Here is an 18,887-nt window from a genome sequence, read left to right on the forward strand (position 1 = left end):
TTTTCCAATATCTTTTTTAAGAGTGAATATTTTGTCACAGTACTTCCAATATCTATGAGGCGTCGCCTTCCAAATTGACAAAATTAAGGGGATTTTTCTAAATTTTCAACAAAAAAAAATGCCATCGATTCTTAATTGAGACAGGTAATGATTCTTAGAAACTGTAGGTACAATGTTAATTCCTATTTTGTTGAATTAAGAAAACTTTATTTAACCGGATGTCTCGGAAAATAATATCGACTAACGGAAACATTCGTGTCACCCAACGGCATCAGTTCTTGACGCTTCGGTTGCCATCAATTTTTTACAACTAGAAATTTCCCCGCCAAGTGTGAAATGATACATTCTATGAGAAAGTACAGATTGAAGAATTGAGAAGAGTACGGCTTTCAAGAAATTCGAGAAGAGTAGCTAATGTTTCTACAAATTAAATAGCATATACTCCATCGAAAGTCATGGCAATGACTCCCCTCCAAGTAAAAAAAGTCACCGACCGACTACTTATACCAAAATCGTAGTTGACGATTTTCGGGAACGATTTCTCCGCCCCCTAATCACCCGAAGTAACTCCGAATATCTCGTTCGAAAGAAAAGTATTTTCTTAGGTAGTGTACAAAATTTCAAGATTTACTATAATGCGGTTATCAAAATATAAGCGATTGAAAAGTGAAAAAATCGCCAAATGAGCTGTAGAGAAGGTGGCATTATGGAACATACAGGTATTATGGAACCTCCATTTCAGACTGATAATAGAGGCGAACTCTAGCAAATTGTGGCTGAACTGCACTTGACAGACATCCATAGCGAAGGGAAGACGCCTCCCACTTCAGTTATGCGGTTGCACTCAGAAACAAGACGTTTCTGTTTTTCGCAATTCCAAATTTTTGAATGGTAAGTGAATTTAATTATTTCTAAAATATAAATCACGTAGTTGTAGCTTAACTGGTGAGTGTGTCCCGTTCTAGAGGCCTAGGAGTACCTGTACATGTTAGTACTGTATGTCTAATGTTCACGTTTTTAAAGTTTTAAAGTTTGGTGTCGACAGAAAGTAAGTTAACCCAAGTTGGCAACGCGTGAAATACGGACCCCATTGGTACTTTTAATATGGAACCCGACTCCTCTGGTTTCCGTATTACCTACAAACTCAAACCATGGAATAATTTCTGTAAAAGTATGTGGTGGATGAATGAAAAAAATAGAAAAAAATGAAAAAATAAGAAATAGATACCTAAAACTATATAGTAAATAAGTAGATCTAGCTAAATTCTGAAGTTATTTTGGTTTAAAAAAATGTTCTGGATAGATAAGTGTTCTTTAAACTGATTTTTTTCAAATTGATTTTTCTTTTTTAATTTTCAGATGCCTAGAATCCAAAGAAAAACCCAAAGAGACACGAAGCCAGGAAAAAATGGAAGAGGCAGTGAGTATTATAAGGAACGAGAAAATGGGGTTGAAGAAAACTGCAAAATTTTATGAGGTGCCAAAAACTACTTTGCGAACAGACATTCAGACATTTTCAAGCAGATATTCGTCCGGAGCAATTTGTGAAAGAGACACTAGGTAGAAAGCCAATTCTTCCTGAGAATATTGAAAAAGAGCTGGTGGAATATATATTGTTGATGGAGGTCATATTTTTCTATTATTAAAGTATTTTTTTTGTATATAAAATACATTGGAGTAAATGCTTTTGTAATTAATTAACTTTTTTGTACTTTTCAATTTGTTTTTGAATATATTAAACATTTTTTTGAAAACATACAATGGGGTTCCTTATTACCATCCTGTTTTCCCTAAAACTACTTTCTGACTTTTTTACAGAAGCTTTCAAAAACCATACTTATAGTTATGGTAGCGNATTAACTTTTTTGTACTTTTCAATTTGTTTTTGAATATATTAAACATTTTTTTGAAAACATACAATGGGGTTCCTTATTACCATCCTGTTTTCCCTAAAACTACTTTCTGACTTTTTTACAGAAGCTTTCAAAAACCATACTTATAGTTATGGTAGCGAAAAATTCAATTGGGAACATTTAGTTTAATAGTTACCAGTACTTTTCGCACAAAAATGTGGGTGTAATTATGATACCTTGTTTACAATTCACTGTAATGAAAATGGGGTTCCATAATACCACCTTCTCTATTTTTTTTCTTCATCTGACATTGCAGACGCTGGTAAAGAAAAAACTACAGGGTCTAGAAAGCTCAAATTTTAAACTTAAGCCTTTCTGGTTATCAGTGAAGTACTGGCCAAACTTCCGGATCGATAAGTCAAAGATCACGGGTTTCCCATAGAGCTAATTCACTTCCTAATTCACTTTTACGGCTTCATTTTACGTTCATAAAGATAAAATAGCATGAAAACAAACGAATTTTATTCAAAATGTTACTCGGAATTACAAAAGCTCAAATTTAGGCCAATTAAAACTTTTTATTACGAATTTTCTAAACGGCGTATCGAGAGCGTCGGTGGGTGCCGACCGAAATAAATATCGAACGCATTGGGTTAGCAGCGCATTCGGTCGGTGCGCGTTGGTCAGCAACGCATACTAACATCCATACATATAGAAAAAACCCCGAATATTTTTTTTCATTTCGACGTTTCAAGGTCTCCCGAATCCAAAAATGTAAAAATTTTTGACCAATGGCCATACTTTCTGTGTTATAGAGTATGTAACAGAGCTGAGAAAATAAAAATACATACTTTATTTTTAAAAATGGCTGACGATTTTTAAAAGTAACTATGTATTTCTAAGTATTGACTTTTCACCAGTAAACTTTTTAAACCGTTTTGCATATTTTTGCAGAGACGTAGCCCCTAATAAAAGGTCGTCTCTGCAGTGAAAGACCGTGATTCCCGGTGACCGGTTACGGCAAAAAACGAAGACATTTTAGTCTCTTCTACATATTTTTTAATGTGTAAAAATCGTCAGTCATTTTTTAAAATTGTTTCTTCCCGGCTTCTATCCGCCGTTTCGTTTTATGGAATAACGCGTAAACCCATGAGTAATACAATAACAGAATTGGCAGAAACGATAAAATATCCGGTAAAACTTTCGGTACCGTTTTAGGACTAAGGAAGGCAATTATAAATAGTCATAGACGAAATTTTATAATTATATACGTGTAGTTAAAAATTGAAATTATAAAATTTTATTACTTTAATTGAAATTTTAAGTTTATATTAGCCTTACATTGCAAAATATAAATTGTTGTTAAACTTACATAATTTGCCTATAATAAATAATAATAAAATTATAAGTTTTTCGTGGTAAATACAGTATATAGAATATATTTTGTGCACGGTTCACATCTTCATAAAATTTATAATACATTTAAAAATCTTTGCTTCCTGCGTGTTAATTTTCGTTTTACTGCCATCTGTTGATCCTTATAGGAAATAAATAGAAATCCTTCTAGAAAAGATGTTAAAAGACTTTTAAAATACGCACACCATTTTATTACGCAACGCATATTTTACAAAAAAGAAATGCAGATACCCCTTGATCAACGCGGTTAACTAATCCCTCGGAGCTATCGCGAGCATCAAAATCGCGTTAATCGAATACGGTTTCTACGTTAAGTAAAGAAGGCCGGTAAAGCCGCGAGTTAATTAAAATTTCTGTTGGTATATAAAGGGATGGCCACAATTAATCAAATCCAACGTTAAGCGAGGGATAACTGTAATGCAAATCTACGGCCGATCGAATATTTTAATTAGAAAACTTTAATTTTTTGTCTGTAATAATTTGAAATTTTATCAGCAATTTCGGAAAGTTTTTAAACGTTACAGCACGACTTTTTTTTCGTGTATCCGGGTGCTAGGCGCGTAATAAGATGAGTAAGTCTTGGGACCGTAGGGCGAATGGCGTATTTGTCGAGATTTTAACACGGTTTAAAATAAAATACCGAATACGCTGGACCAATAATACATTTCGACTACGTTGCAAACATTCCAAATTGAAAAACTTACGTTCTACGACGAAAAATATCGAGGAGTATCCTTAATGAAGTCTGGGTTTTTCTTATATATGGGCAATGGGGTCACATTTACGAACGGAATAGTTAAACGGGCTACGACTTAGGGCCCGAGCCGTATCACATTTGTTATCGGCCCGAGGGGCCAAAGCTTCCACGTTACGGCTTACGCTGAAGCCGCGTTCGAATACTGTCATTTTTAACCTAAAATGGAAATTAGCACAAATTGAAAGAAACGCGTAAACGTTGCCACGTGGGATACTCTGGGAAATAACAAGCGCTGGATTAATACACACCGTTATAAAACGTGACTCACTTACAACGACGTTCGGATAACCTTATATAAAATGTGAATAAATATTAAATAGGCCAAGTTCCACCCGGCGCCACTTTTCCAGTGGCCGCAGCCGTTACAAAAGTCCTTTTTGCAAAAACAGTTCACTAATTTGCTGTGGCCGTCCATTTTTTCTTGACAAACTCCGTCTTCTGCCTGGCGAAGGGCGCAAGCGCGAGTGTAAGAAACCATCGTACCTGAAATCGTTATTTTATAAAATATATTAATATTTTAATTTACCATTAAAGCTATTTTAAAGAAAATGCGCGTGAATAACAAATATTCCTGTATTTTTTTTCATTTACGCATATTACGTGTACGAATTGACCCGAAAGTTGATTGACCCAGGCAATTTTTTAAAATTATTCAACGAACGATTATAATAATTTTCGATTAACGGACTTTTCGGTCACCTGGTATATAAATTTAAATTTTATGTAAAGGACATCACCGAATAATAGCGAGTATGATTAATCCGTTTATTTACCGTTATACGTAAGAAGTTATCGATTCTTATTGTCGACGAAAACAAAGTTGCAGTATGTTTTCGTCCGTTTTGCAAACGTTCGTTTCGTTTTACAAAAACGAAAATGTATTTTTACCGGCTACGGCATTGTTATTTCGAAACGCGTAAACAAAATTCTCTACGGCTCTAAAATTAGGATAAATACAGGCATTACGAAGGATTGAAGTTGTTGTAGTTTATAGATCTTTAACACGGTTAGGCGCGCGGGGTGATATAAAACCCCCTGTGTGTTTAAACGCGTGTATTTTTTGATGTTTTTAGTGCCGAAAAATGATGTCCTCAGTACCGTCTTCGATGGTGTGAAGATCGCACATAAAAAAGTTCAAAATTGCACGAAAACAATTTTTTACATAGAGCCACAATGGAAATCAGTGGGGTACTATATTCTCCCTCGCGCCTAACGGAGTAAGTTTTATTAGCGCGACTAACCGAGGTGGGCGGATCTGACTTACAGTTTCGATAAAACGCTTATTGGTTAATATCGAGTCAATCATGATAGAAATGACCAATTAGAGCATAAAAGGCGTAAAATCAGGATTTTTAAAGCCAATAAAAGGCAAAAAAGTTTCCCATAGACTTAACATTGAAAGTTTGAAAGGTGGTGTTTTTTGGCGATATTTATTGCTAAGTGGTGTTGAAAACATGTTTATTCGTCTAAATACTGTCAAGCGACTTATCATTAGCAAATTAGAAGTGGAAAAAAAAATTAAAACACGCGATTTTATAGCGATTGCTTACATACTTCGATGTGGTAGCCTTCGGGGGCGTGGCATTTCGCGGGAATATTTCCAGCAATTGTTTTTATAGGTCGATTTAATAACAGACATATAAATTAACCAATTACAGTGTAAAAGAAGTTTACTATCGATGTTATCTGCCAATAATCTCCATTTTTACCTCTACTTGCTGTATGATTTTAGATGGTGTATTTTTGGAAATATTGAGATATTTTTGGCCCGGGGTTTGGTACAAAGAATTTATTTGTTGTGACAGTTAAAAAATACATACAGGAAGACGATTGACAGCTTAGATAGCATCACACTTGTTTACAGTTTGTAAAATACACTATTGAAGTTGACAATTTTTTTTGAAAAATTTCTAAAAACTGGAGACTTTCTGTTTTTCGTTACGAATAAATAAAAACGATGTATTTGAAGTAGTTTTCTTCACTAATACATCAAAAACACATGCCCACAAACATCCAAAATGAAAAAATCGCGAAAAAAACTATGAGTTTTGAAAAATTGAATTTTGAAACAGGAATGCTATAGCACCCGCGCGCCTAACCGTGCGTGAGTAACGCTCCGCGCGTAACACCGGGTTAAAACCAAAACGTAATTTTCTTTACATTTTGTAGACGTCGAAGAAAACTTTATTTAATCGGTTTACTGAAACGCCGGAGGAAAGACGTTAGGACGAAAAATTTCAGGCTGACATTATTAGGATTTTAATATTCTTATTTCCTCTCGCTTAATAAATTTATTTATGAAAATAAAGTCGTCTCGAGAAATAATAAATTTGATATTTTTTTTAAGAACCAATTTTATGACAAACTAGCAGACCCCCCCGTCACGCGTTGTTGTGGCTCAAAATGTATCTATTTTTAACACTATTTTTATCTATTTTTATTAACAAATTTATAACACTTCCCCCGTGGGGAGGAAATTTTTCGAAAAATTTCTTCTTAGTGTACATTCTCTTGACGTACCCTATTAAAACGCAATCAAAGGCGCAAAAACCCGCATCTAAAATAGTATCATAGAAGCCAAGTTCTTCACGGTAAGCCTTAAACCTAACCATCTCCCTTCAGTGGGGTTGAATTTCGACATGTATATTATATAAAAACACGTGCGTATTCGAATGCAGCGTTGTGTCAAAATTTCAAAGGAATCGGTAGGAACAAACGAACATTACATTTTTATTTATAGATAGATAGATGATGATATGCTTTAGTTCATTTTCACAGAAAAGCATAATGCCTCACAGAAAAGCAAACTTAGGGCGTCATACTCGTAGCGCCATCTGTTGGACATAAAAGCCTTAACCTAGATTATATCTTTTAATTTAATTTATATGAATGTTTAACGGAATAATATACAGCCTATGTCCACCCTGAAGTTCCATTCTAAATATTGGTGAAAGAATTTTTGAAATCGGATGAGTAGTTTCGGAGATTACCTGCTGCATACAAACTTGCATACATACAAACATTACCTCTTTATAATATTAGTATAGATAACATCAGACTAAGTAATAATATTTACTGTAGCTTAGAATTTTCTATTCTCTAACGAGCAATTATTTATTGTGACATCGTCATAATGCCGGGCTGCAATTTTTCGTCACAATACATTTAAGTTTAGTAATGTCTTTCCCCTGTAAATTATGCGTTTCCTGTTTACAACGGGTCGTATATCTAACTCCGTTCGGGAGAAAATTTTTGAATTGAAATCAAGTTACTTCCGGTCTTAACCGGACCCCATCCTAAGGTTTCCATATTTGGTCCTGACTTTCATCTATCTAACAACGTTCTAGAGATTAAGGAAGGACAGAGCCTGTGAGAATTTATAGGTTTACAGTTTTTCACGATTGCAGCCCAATAATTTGTACGAAATTAATAATTAAACCCAATAAAAGATTTTTTTTACTATTTCGTCGAATTTTAAAAATTCTCGTATCGTTAGTATTTAGATTTTATATAAAATTATATTAGGATAGAATTAAGATGAATTACCATTTAGATATACGTATGAATTTAAGCATCCGGAATCACACGAAACGATTTCAATAATACTATTATTGAAGTAAGAGGGGATACAATTTTGGTCGATATTGAAGTGACTGGTCCACAGGCATTTGTAGCATCGATAATTGGCCAGATCTGAAAGACGTAGAATTTACGTTTTATAATGAGTTTGTTAAAAATATACGCTTAATAAAAAATTGCTTACTTAATTGGAAGACGGAGGTGACGATTATAAGTACACGGAATAAAAATTTCATTTCAAAACTATGGCGTCGAAAAGGAAAATTTTAATTCTGAAATAATTATAACAAAACAGTTTAGATTAACGTAAACGAATTCCTTATTTCGTCGCATTTAAATACTATTTAAATACCGATAACGCATATATTATCCCGTTTTTGTATCCACAACCGCGGCGACAGGTGCATAGCCCGTAGGATTAAAATATTGCTAGAACCAAAATAAAATCTCGGTGAAGCAGTTTGAAAAACCAGTCCGTCCCTTCTTTTCCAAAAAGTAAAAAAATAAATAAAATAAAAATAAAAAATACAGCAACGATTTGTTTAAGTTTTTCGGATACATTTTGGTAATGCCATCTGTTATCATATTTTATTTAAAAACTTTTTATATTTTTAAGTATCATAAAATGGCGAAAAGCTTAATTTTGAGGGTAGGGATGGATTTTATAAAAAAAAAAAAAAAAAATTTAAATGTTAATAACGAGTAAAATCGTCATTAAGTCAGACCCAACTGGAGACACACAATACTCCTTTATCTCTCCACCCCTCTACCTTTATCACCAAAATTTAATAGCATCGATCCCTAATTTGTTTAATTTAGTTTATCAGAAACACAAGTAGATTTTTCATAATTTATGTCAGTTAACGGGAAAAATTTAAGGCACAAGAAATAAAAATCGAATCTATTGGAAATCTATTCTTTGTAATGGATTAAAGTCAGTGGCGTGCCGTGACATTTTATGATAGGGAAGCTATATTTCTGTAAGAAGCCGACTTCCAGGGGTCAGTTACTTCTCTAAATGTATTTTTAATAGATTATTTATCTGACATACTTAATAAATAAACAAGTTCAATATAATTACCTCTGTTATTAGATACAATAGATTTCCTATGCCCTCTAAATGCCAATTCTTGCTTTGATAAAAACATATAACATCTATTAATTTAGATAAAATATATCTATTAGCCGTAAGTACCTCGTTATAATTTTCAATATTTATTTTATATTATTTACTAATGTTAAATTCTATTCTGTTTCGATTTCCAAATTGCATCAAATACGAAAGAATCGACGATTTTTCGTGTCTTTTGCTAGCTAAATTGTCAAAGCCATTCTTATTCCACATACTAATTTCATTTGAAAATAGTAGGCAAGCCAACAAAACAATTTTTGCATTTTTATGCATTTACAGAACCATTTTATCGTGAAAATGTCGAACAAATTTTTTATTGAAGTGTTTATATTTAACTTAGGCATTGGCTTTTCTCTTTTAATAATGTTTTCTTTTTCATTATATGATCTTGAGCCAAAACTTTTTTAAAATAAATTTTCAATATCGCAATTACATTCTGAATCGCTAGCCACTATATAAGGGCTAAAATTAAAAATAAAATTATAAAAACTTACTTGGTGAAATAAAATGTGTGGTGGATATGTTACTGTGAAAGACCGATATCTGGCAAATGTCGAGATTCTCCGGTGAATGTTAGCATTCACACATTCGTTTCCTGTATGTACGAAATATTTGCTAAATATTTCTCACTTACACCGGCAAATGTCGACATTCAGCATGCACTGATGGTGAATATTGAATAAAAATGTTTTTATTACGTTAAGACAAAAACGAAACATTTTAATATGTGAAAATAGGAGAAAACTTAAGTAACAGCGCATGTAAATAAGCTGTTGAACCTAAAATAAACAGTACATTCTTAATCAGAAAAGAAAAATAATATGCAATAGTAAACTTATACATATATTATGTGATTAACGTTATAAAATCTTATTTATTGCAACAACTTAAACTGTTATGACACTTTGAATTTCACAAGAGTTCCTTGCTTTTACAACTGCATTTATTCGTGGAACACTTTATTTTGCAATGAAGGCATGTATAATGTATAGCCTTGCCCTCCACTTTTCGAATTATCTGCAGCTGCTTCTCTCAGCGATATTTCTTGAGAAGAAATCTCATCTATGGAAAGTAACTTTTCTTTACAAATTACGAACTGCTTGCGGGTATAAAGCTGCTTGAGGGTACCATTTTTGTTTGTTAATTTATAAAAGTCAGAGTCTTCTATTCCAACAAGAACTGTCAACACATTTTGGGCATCTGTATGGCCACAGTCGACATCAGAGACTTGTATTAGTACGGTATCACCAATTTGAGCAGGAGGTAATTTTCTTTTTGAGGTTTGTAACATTTCCATTCTAACGAGGAAAAGGATTCGAGTTCTATCAAATTTGACCCTACACGTTTTTCAAATTTCCACTTTTTGACACGTCCTGAATCCAAAAAGTAAAAAACAAGCAAAAAAATTTCTGTGAATATGTGTATATGTGTGTTTGTGTGTTTTGGCATTTATTTAGTTTAATATCTCAGGATGGGATAAAGATTAAAAAACGAAATTTGGTGTGACATCTTTTATATAAAGGGCATTAGAAAATTTTTAGATATGTCTAAAAATACAGTATGTTCGATTTCGATGCTATTAAATTTTGAAGGTTGACGGTCACTTGTCATATCTCGGGTGGGGTCGGACTTAATTAATGAAGATTTTACTTGTTAGCATGTCCACTTTTTCTACAAAGCTCATTTCTAATTTCAAAATTAGGCATTTTGCCATTTTATAATAATTAATAACTTTTAAAAAAATACTTAATAACTATTTATGATAAAATCTCGTAATAGATAGCGCTACACACAATTTATACAGTATATATCAGTGTTTTCCAACCTTTTTTATGCTATGCCTCCACCTAAGCCTTTCTGAAATTCTTATGCCCCCTATACTGTTAACTTAAACTCTGGACGAGTCCATTTTCGAATTGCCCCTTAACAATCCAATTGCCCCCCTGTGGGGTGTAGGCCCCACGTTCGGAAACACGGGTATATATAATAGAGATGGGTTGATAATAATAATAAACGCAAAGCCCAAACGGTTAGGAGTTGAAGGTTGAAATTTGGTACACGGTTAGGATATAGTACGTCACGAGCATATACACTAAGAAGGAATTTTTCGAAATTCTTCCCCCGCGGGGAAGGTTGTTAACAATGGAAGTGTTAAGAATGGAAGTGTTAAGTGAAAGCGACGTGCAAGATTTACAATCGCAGATGCGGTTTTTTGCGTTTTTGCGAGAAATTGAACATACTGTATTTTTAGACCTATCTAAAAATTTTCTAATTAGTCTGGAAACAGGGGGACATAATTCTTGCATTCTGTGAAAACGGATAAGATTAGCTATAATGTAATAATCTTAATCTTCGCTATCGTTACTTTTTGCCCGAGCAACGCCGGGCTTATCTGCTAGTTTATTAATATTATGGTTAATAATATAAAAGTTATTTTTAAATAAAATCTCTTAACAGCTGGAAAAGTTACGCAACTCGTTGTTGAATTTTTGTGTACGTAGATCGTCCATAAAAATTAGTAAATAATTATCAAAAATATTCAGTATCGTGTGTAGAGACATCGAGGGGAGGGGGAGGGGAGGGGGAGGGGAGGGGCGCCAATAAAGTGTCGTGCCCCGGGCGCCAGTTATGTTCGCTANCAGCATGGATAATAATAATATTGAGGTCATTGCAAATGGTTTGAAATGATAAAGTTTTATCCAATTAGTAGTTATATGTGCCGGAAAAAACTATCGTAAACGGAAGAATGTTACTAGAAAATATTTATCTTTTATTTAACTATTAATTGAATGTTTACGTAAACATTATATAACACAACAAATTTTTAAATCGTAAGAAGAAATTTAACATTACATATTTGGTTTTATATAACTTTAAAAATATTTATTCAGATTAACCAATATTAAATATTATATATTTAAAAAATATAAAAATGGTAAATAAAATTTGTTTTATACGTGGCATTTGTTTTATCTTTTGTTTATTATTCTACAAAACTTATATATCAACTTAACTTCAAAATACATTCTAAACTTTGCATTCATTATAACTGATAATACATTATTTAATTTATGTATCGTACGTTAAATGACAAATTAATCACGAAAGTAACTTAATTCTATTAGAAATTTAAAAATATTAATTACATATTTAATTCCTTACCTTTAGTTCAAAATTTTTAATTTTTAAACACAAGTTTAGTTTTCCGTTTAGTGCAATTGGGGTTAGTACTCTATTTATGGTGTTCCTGTTTGCTGTTACTAGTTAGAATCGTTTACGTCATAGCAGGGGTGAGTCAAGAGTTGATATTACTTTTTTACGTTCAGTCAATATAAAAGGACTTTTGTTATCCTTCTCTTATGATAAGATTAACCTATCACTGTCTCTTGAAGATGTTTAGTGAAATCCTTAAAAATTATTTTAAAAATTATACATACTTTTTAGTGTTATAAATTCGGAACTCTTTAATTAATAAGAATTATAATAGGTCATTAAAGTGGAGGTAAAAATTTAGTGTTTACGCGTTAATTATTCTTTATGTAAAATTACGTTTTATATATTATGTATTCTTGATAAATATCTGTTCTTTTTTTTATCACGAATAACTAGAATATAAATAAGATTTTTCTGAGACTGAAATTATCCGAAGATGGATGGTGAGCAAATAAATTTTCAAAATTTGTTTGTAAATACAGCAAATAAATTACTTCTTAAAAATGATAAATTACGATAATTATTTAAAATCGTTTAAAATCTATAAACTAAGTGTATTTGTCGTATTTGATACGTAGGTCGTTGTTAGAACAAGATTTTTGAAGTACAGTATAACGGGTATCAGGATATTACAGAATTTCTATAGAAATCTACTTTATGTGGGTGGACCTCTACAAGAACAATCTCTCGAAGAGGTTTAGCGGATTATATTCTGAGAAATATAATGTTGTATTTAGTGTTCGACTTTAAACTACTAATTTAGTATATGTATTTATTTAAACGGAGTTGAGTTCAGTTCAATAATATACAAAATTTGCATTATATCTAAACCAGTGTTTCTCAACGGGGCGATATCGCCCCCATGTGGGCGTTTTTCCATGTTGAGGGAGCGATTTGTAACAATTTATATTTTGGGGAGGCAAAAAACAATTTTCTGGGCGATATAGTAAAACATTATATTAAGAATAATTAGATATTTTATTCGTTATATCGTACAATAATTAAACAAATAACATTATACTAGTCACTAGTCTATTCAATGCAGTACAAATTTGGCGTTAGCCTTGGCCCTCGGCATCGGAATTTTGAACTGAAGAGGACGATACTACGTAACGGTTTTATTGAAGGGGCGATACTACGTNGTTTATAAATTTTAATAATTTAACTCATACATTAAATATTAATTATTCCAATTTATTAATTAATTAAAGTTTTCTATAATTAAGTTTCGTTATATAATTTTATATTATCAAAATTATAGTTTGTTTTAATTTATTTTATTCGAATTATTCTTTTTTTATAACAAAAAAATCAATATAATAAAATTGTAAATAATAATGAAACAATCCTTCTGTACATAGATATAAAGCAAACAATAGAAACAATACATTTAGAATATATATAGAAACAATAAATTTCTTATAACCAAACATCAATAAGCCAAATTATTTTCAGGCTAGAATTAAGTTAATTGCTAACTAATTAAATTACGCGACTTGATTAATTAATAATTTGGCTCGCAGGCGTTTATTAATTCCTTTATAGTTTTTATATTCGGTTTTTTTTTGAATAGTTAAAAGAGAGTTTTTTTGTTTTTTTTTTAAACTCTTTCCACTCTGTGGGCATTAAGAGGGCCTCTTTTTGCAAGCCCATTATGAGTTCGGTCAGGCCCACAATGGGGCTGCCGGGTGGTGAGGGACGGGGCCCAGACATTTTTAAACGGACCATTCCCCGTGAAATTCCTGAGGATTTTTCGACCCGTTCGGATTCGAACTCGGGTCCGTCAGAGCGGTAGGTTGTCACCTTGACCACTCGGCCATCCGGCCGCGTTAAAAGAGAGCTGTGAAACATGTACTGTACAGTACATTTCTCTGATCGTAACTTAAAATAACTTTCGTGTGTTAATTTATATAATAAAATAAAATTTTATTTATTTACATTATAAAAACCAAAATAATATACATTAGGTTTGTTGACTTATGGTAGTGTAACCAGAAAATTTTTTGAACAAAATTTCGAATGATTTGATTTCACAAATTTCAAAGAGATAGGCCTACGATACTTTATTTATTCAGTTATAAATGTACACTTTCGTCATTTATTTCTTAAAATAAGATATTTTCATAAATAAATTTAAGAAACAGCATTAAAATCATAAAGTGGGACTACTTTCGCCAAGCTCCTCCTTTGATGTAAGATTTAACCGACTCTTAAGTAACGTACGATTCTTCTTTCTTTGTAGCCCCTAAACGCTTTATGCGGAGAACAATGCACTTTACCTCATAAAAAATAAACTATTTTTCACCAAACAGGACTGAAACAGAATTCAATCCAGCTCAACTTATTTGTTTCTGTTTGCGACACAAGCCAATCGGAGCGATCGATTGTCGACGTATCGGGAACGTCATATTAGAGAGGTTGTTGCAGAAGTTCAAACGTTAAACGTGTACGGGTAGCAGAAGTACACGTTACACGTTTAAAGTCCAAGTAAAAATCGTTGAGGCACACGTTCATAACATCACGTGACTCAGTGAACATCGCGCATTGACTCACAGGAAATAAGTTGAAAAAAATGGCGGAAGCAAAATAAATCATAATTTTAACCCCAAACACAAAAAAATGAAGACGTTTAAGCCGATCGTGTACTCACCAAGCTACACGTAGCAAACGCCATTATCGACGGTCCAGAACTGCCAGATGGCGGCGCTCACCCGTTACCCGTACACGTTTTGGGCTAAATACGTGCGCCTCAACCTCTCTATTATTGAAAAGAAGGCACGGATTTTCTAGATGACGCTGCATGGTGATTTATATATTGTTCGTTCGTCTAATGTATAGCTGTTGAAGAAAAGGAAAGAGGAAAGCAGTGGCGTATCGTAGTGGGGGCGGCAGGGGCGGCCCGCCCCGGGCGGCAAAATTTCACAATAAATAATTATATCTTGTGAAAATTTGAAACATCCTAATCTATACTTGCATCGCGCCTACGATAGTGCTATCGTCCGGACAGTCCGGGAATCGGCTCGCCTGGTGAACTAGTAACTTTTTCATCCGAGGAGTTCTTGCGAAACCCGTTGACTTTTTTTTTTTTTGCTTGTACGATTCATTCGCGTTCATATACACCACTAATATCCAATAGTACTATTTTAAACAGGTCGCTGCACTACCACCGAATTTTTCATTGCTTGTTCTGTGGCAAAACTGAATTTTGGTCTTTTAAATTGAAATACCTAAATAAGGGGGGGCCGAAATTTTCCTCCGCCCCGGGCGGCTGACACTCACGGTACGCCACTGGAGGAAAGTGACTGAACCATGTTTTTCTGCCGTAAATGTTTTTGAGCAGAAAAAGTCTAGTGTGCCCATCTTTATATTTTCTTTTTAGATAAAGTAACAACCGAAAAGTAGGTGAAAAACTTGAAATACCCTATTTACCAATGTCAGAGTAAATTAGCCAGGAATAAATTATTGGGAGCTAGCTGAAAAAATTATGACTGATATTTTTCGCTTTTCCAGTACTAGGCATATTAGCTGTAGTACAAGTGTAAAAAAAAGCAACAGTCGCCCAATTGATGAAAACGAAAGCATATACCTTCCATACTGCATATAAAAAGCTGACTAAGCTGAGGAACCTTGGCCACCTCATAATCCCGGTAGCTACAGCTCTACAACGTCAATATGTCTTCACAAACCAAAACGAATGCATTTCAATGTAGAAGTAATTTAGGTTTGCCAGAATTTAAGTAGTAAAATAATTACAGAATAATGTAAATATTATCAAATTTATTACATAAGTATAAAGTATAAGTTTATATAAGTAGAAAGTAATATTAAATATACAGTCGACTCCCCTATAACACGGGTTCATATAGTTCGGATTCCTACATTTCCTAAAAAATTGCGACAGTATTCGTATAAACACGCTAAAAAAACTCGTATAATTCAATAAAACGTCATCGCCGACTCGTGTCGCGACAGGATTGGTCGAATCTAGACCAATAGCGAATATTGTACAAACCGTTGAGTTTAAACGAGCAGCGGACCTACTAAAAACCATTTATTATTTAACGTCCATAAAAATTATATTTATATTAATGATGTCTCTAAAGTTTAGCGAATTTTTCGCAAAAAAAATAATTTATCAGGAAGCACGCGAGCGCCATTCAATGCGCCGCTCCACGACGAAAACAAGCTTAAACAATGGCGTCGTCGAACGGTGCACACTCGGTAAGTAATCTTACACCTTTTTTGTTTATAGCATAGTTTATATGGATTATTCCCAAAAAATTATACGTATTTTGGAAATGTTAAGTCGAATTAGTCTAGAATCGATTAATTTTAAGGAAGAAAACCTTTCAAGGAGCCGTAGTTCGTAAACTGCATACGTGCCGGGCTGTGATTGGGTCATGTATTTAAGGACTCTTAGAACATCAATTTCATAAAGAACGGAACGTATCTACCGTGTTATAGGGGGGTCGACTGTATAACAGTTTTCAAATATAACAAATTATATTCGAAAAATTTTAGCTTGATTATAAATTGAGGTTTATGGAAAATTTATAATAATTGTCTAAACGACTTTTTGAAAAATGCTTCTCCACACTAACACAATGATGTTAGAAATTTTACAATTCTTTGACTCATTTTTCTGTAATATTATTTTCCTATCTTAAATCTATGAAATGAATTTCATCATAACGATGCTTTGTGTTGTATATGCTACTCAAACATAACTATTTATAATGACGAAATTGAGGAATCACATCAAGTGATAGCATATCCGAAGTGAATTTTTGGTAGTGCATTTCTTAATTCTCTAATATATAGATATTATGCAGTTTTCTTGCGGGTTTCAGACATTCCAAATGGATAAAACGTGTATCATTATATCATTATATGGGTATAAATTACTTAAATTTAACTACTGTTAAAAAAATCCAGCAACAAGTTGCTTAACTTTCTCGACAACATTAAAACGGCAAGTGTGACACCATCTGTTACGCTATTTTATTATTAAAAACATTTTATATTTTTAATTATTATAAAATGGCGAAAAGCTACATTTTGAGGGTAGGGATGAGTTTTATAAAGGAATTGTAAATGCTAATAAATAAAATCTAGAAAATAGATAAATTCGAGATAAAACAATCTAGATTTATATTACTTATCTAATTACCTAAATCTCAAATCTGGAGGAAAACAAAACAATATATATGTAGAATGAGAAAAATATATTCTAAAGTGACAATCCTGCCCAACACGTGGTACAAACTTTAATGTTTTGACTAAAAGTAAAATGGTGGTCGTTAGCCACTTTTCTTTTAGTCAGGAAAACAATACATTTAGTTTTTCCTGTAGCTATCAGAGGGCGTTGGAAATTTAGTGTAATGATGTTCCATGGAAGTGTTTCATCCCTATCCTGATCCGTGGCACCCATAAACGTGGTGACGTTTGCTGTAGCGAACTTTTCTTTCGTGTTGTCGGCAAGATGAGAAATTGCACTTCGTCAACCAATTGTTTCCATTTTACAGAAGATAGGATGACATTAGGGTTGCTATTTGGCGGCATTTTTAAATCAAGGCAGGCGCCGGCAAAAATATTTAAGTGTCGGCGTAATTGTTTAAAATATAAACAAAATTATATTTTATTTGAAAATATGTTATATAAAATTATTTTTAATATTCAATAACTTTACTTATAATGATAAAACGACTTTCTTATTATAATTATGAAAGTTTTTGTTATGATTCACAAATGATACTGTAGTACGTTAAAGTTTTAAATAGGATTCACGCGATTCTAAATAAAAATACTGTACTTGTTTGCGCCATTTTGAGTTTTAAAAATTAATTTTTCAAGATGAGTGAGTCTAAACATTCGTCTGATTTTTCTTTTTCGCAATCGTACATTTAGGAAAACATTACTCAAGTGAATGAATTAAAAATTGGTTAAGTCGTGATTGATGATATTTATACAGCTCGTTGCATCCTTTAATGATTTTTATTTAGTGTTAAATGCAATCGAATTAAAACATTTACGAGGCGTACTGATTGCGAGGAGCTTGAAAAAAGAAGTGTATCTTCTCGTTTACTTTCCCGCTTTCCTGGCCATTGCATCAGCCATCAAAGCAGTTTTCAAAGATGGCGACCCTAGATGAAGTGATGGGATAGTTCTTTGAGTTAAAGGGAACTAGCAATAATTTCTTTGAGGGTAGTGTTGCAATATTAACTTTATCTGAAATAAGATTACAAATTTATTTTGTAGTACACAATAAAAGCACCCATTTCCATATATAGAATTTTCGGGTTTCTTTGGAAATATTGATTTTGGATTTTCCGATCATTTTCTATTCTTAAGCTCAATGTTCTTTAATTAATGAATGGACCATGCTCATAATGTAAATCATTAATTTTTCTAAACTAAATTAAACTAAACTTTAGAAAGTATTCAAAAGAATTGGAATCAGGAGAAATTTTGGTATTGTTCCATCACTATTAAAAATCCTCGCGTTTCTTTATGCAGCGAGAGTGTAGCGAAATAACGTCACAAGCAATGTTGGCCAATTAGAAATCAGTTTCAATGTGTTCGCTGTAAAGCGCTTCTCGAGCGCTGCATAAAGAAACGCGGGGAATATGAAAAATTCAGAGGTTTTAAGTTATGTGCTACTTGTTTCTTTATGTTCTGCAGTTCATCTAAATTACTGCCCAATTCGGAAGCAGACAACAACATTAATGCGATAATTACTGCTTATTTGTTCAATTACTGCTTAGTTTTCGAAGTTTCGAAGGGAGAGAAGTGTCTTGCACACTTTTCTCCCTTATCACCTTATCATCTACAGCGAAGATTGGTATATGAAGACCTTACGGCAGTTTTTCATCTTTATACAAAAACCCAAGATTATTTTAACTGAGTAATTTATTTTCATAATTGAAAATTAAGGTAA

General features: G+C 32.9%; 1 long non-coding RNA gene across 1 annotated transcript; it reads right to left on the reverse strand.

The window, feature by feature from the left end:
* Nucleotides 1-3,434: 3,434 nt before the first annotated feature.
* Nucleotides 3,435-12,121, reverse strand: LOC111624641. Its single transcript, XR_002756611.1, has 4 exons — nucleotides 11,900-12,121; nucleotides 7,790-7,877; nucleotides 7,573-7,719; nucleotides 3,435-4,509 (listed from the first exon to the last, which is right to left on the reverse strand). It is a non-coding gene; the product is annotated as an uncharacterized LOC111624641 (long non-coding RNA).
* Nucleotides 12,122-18,887: the final 6,766 nt, after the last annotated feature.

This window comes from Centruroides sculpturatus, unplaced genomic scaffold (genome assembly GCF_000671375.1).
Source record: "Centruroides sculpturatus isolate CEXI.00-Female unplaced genomic scaffold, Cexi_2.0 scaffold56, whole genome shotgun sequence".
Taxonomy (NCBI): Eukaryota; Metazoa; Arthropoda; class Arachnida; order Scorpiones; family Buthidae; genus Centruroides; species Centruroides sculpturatus.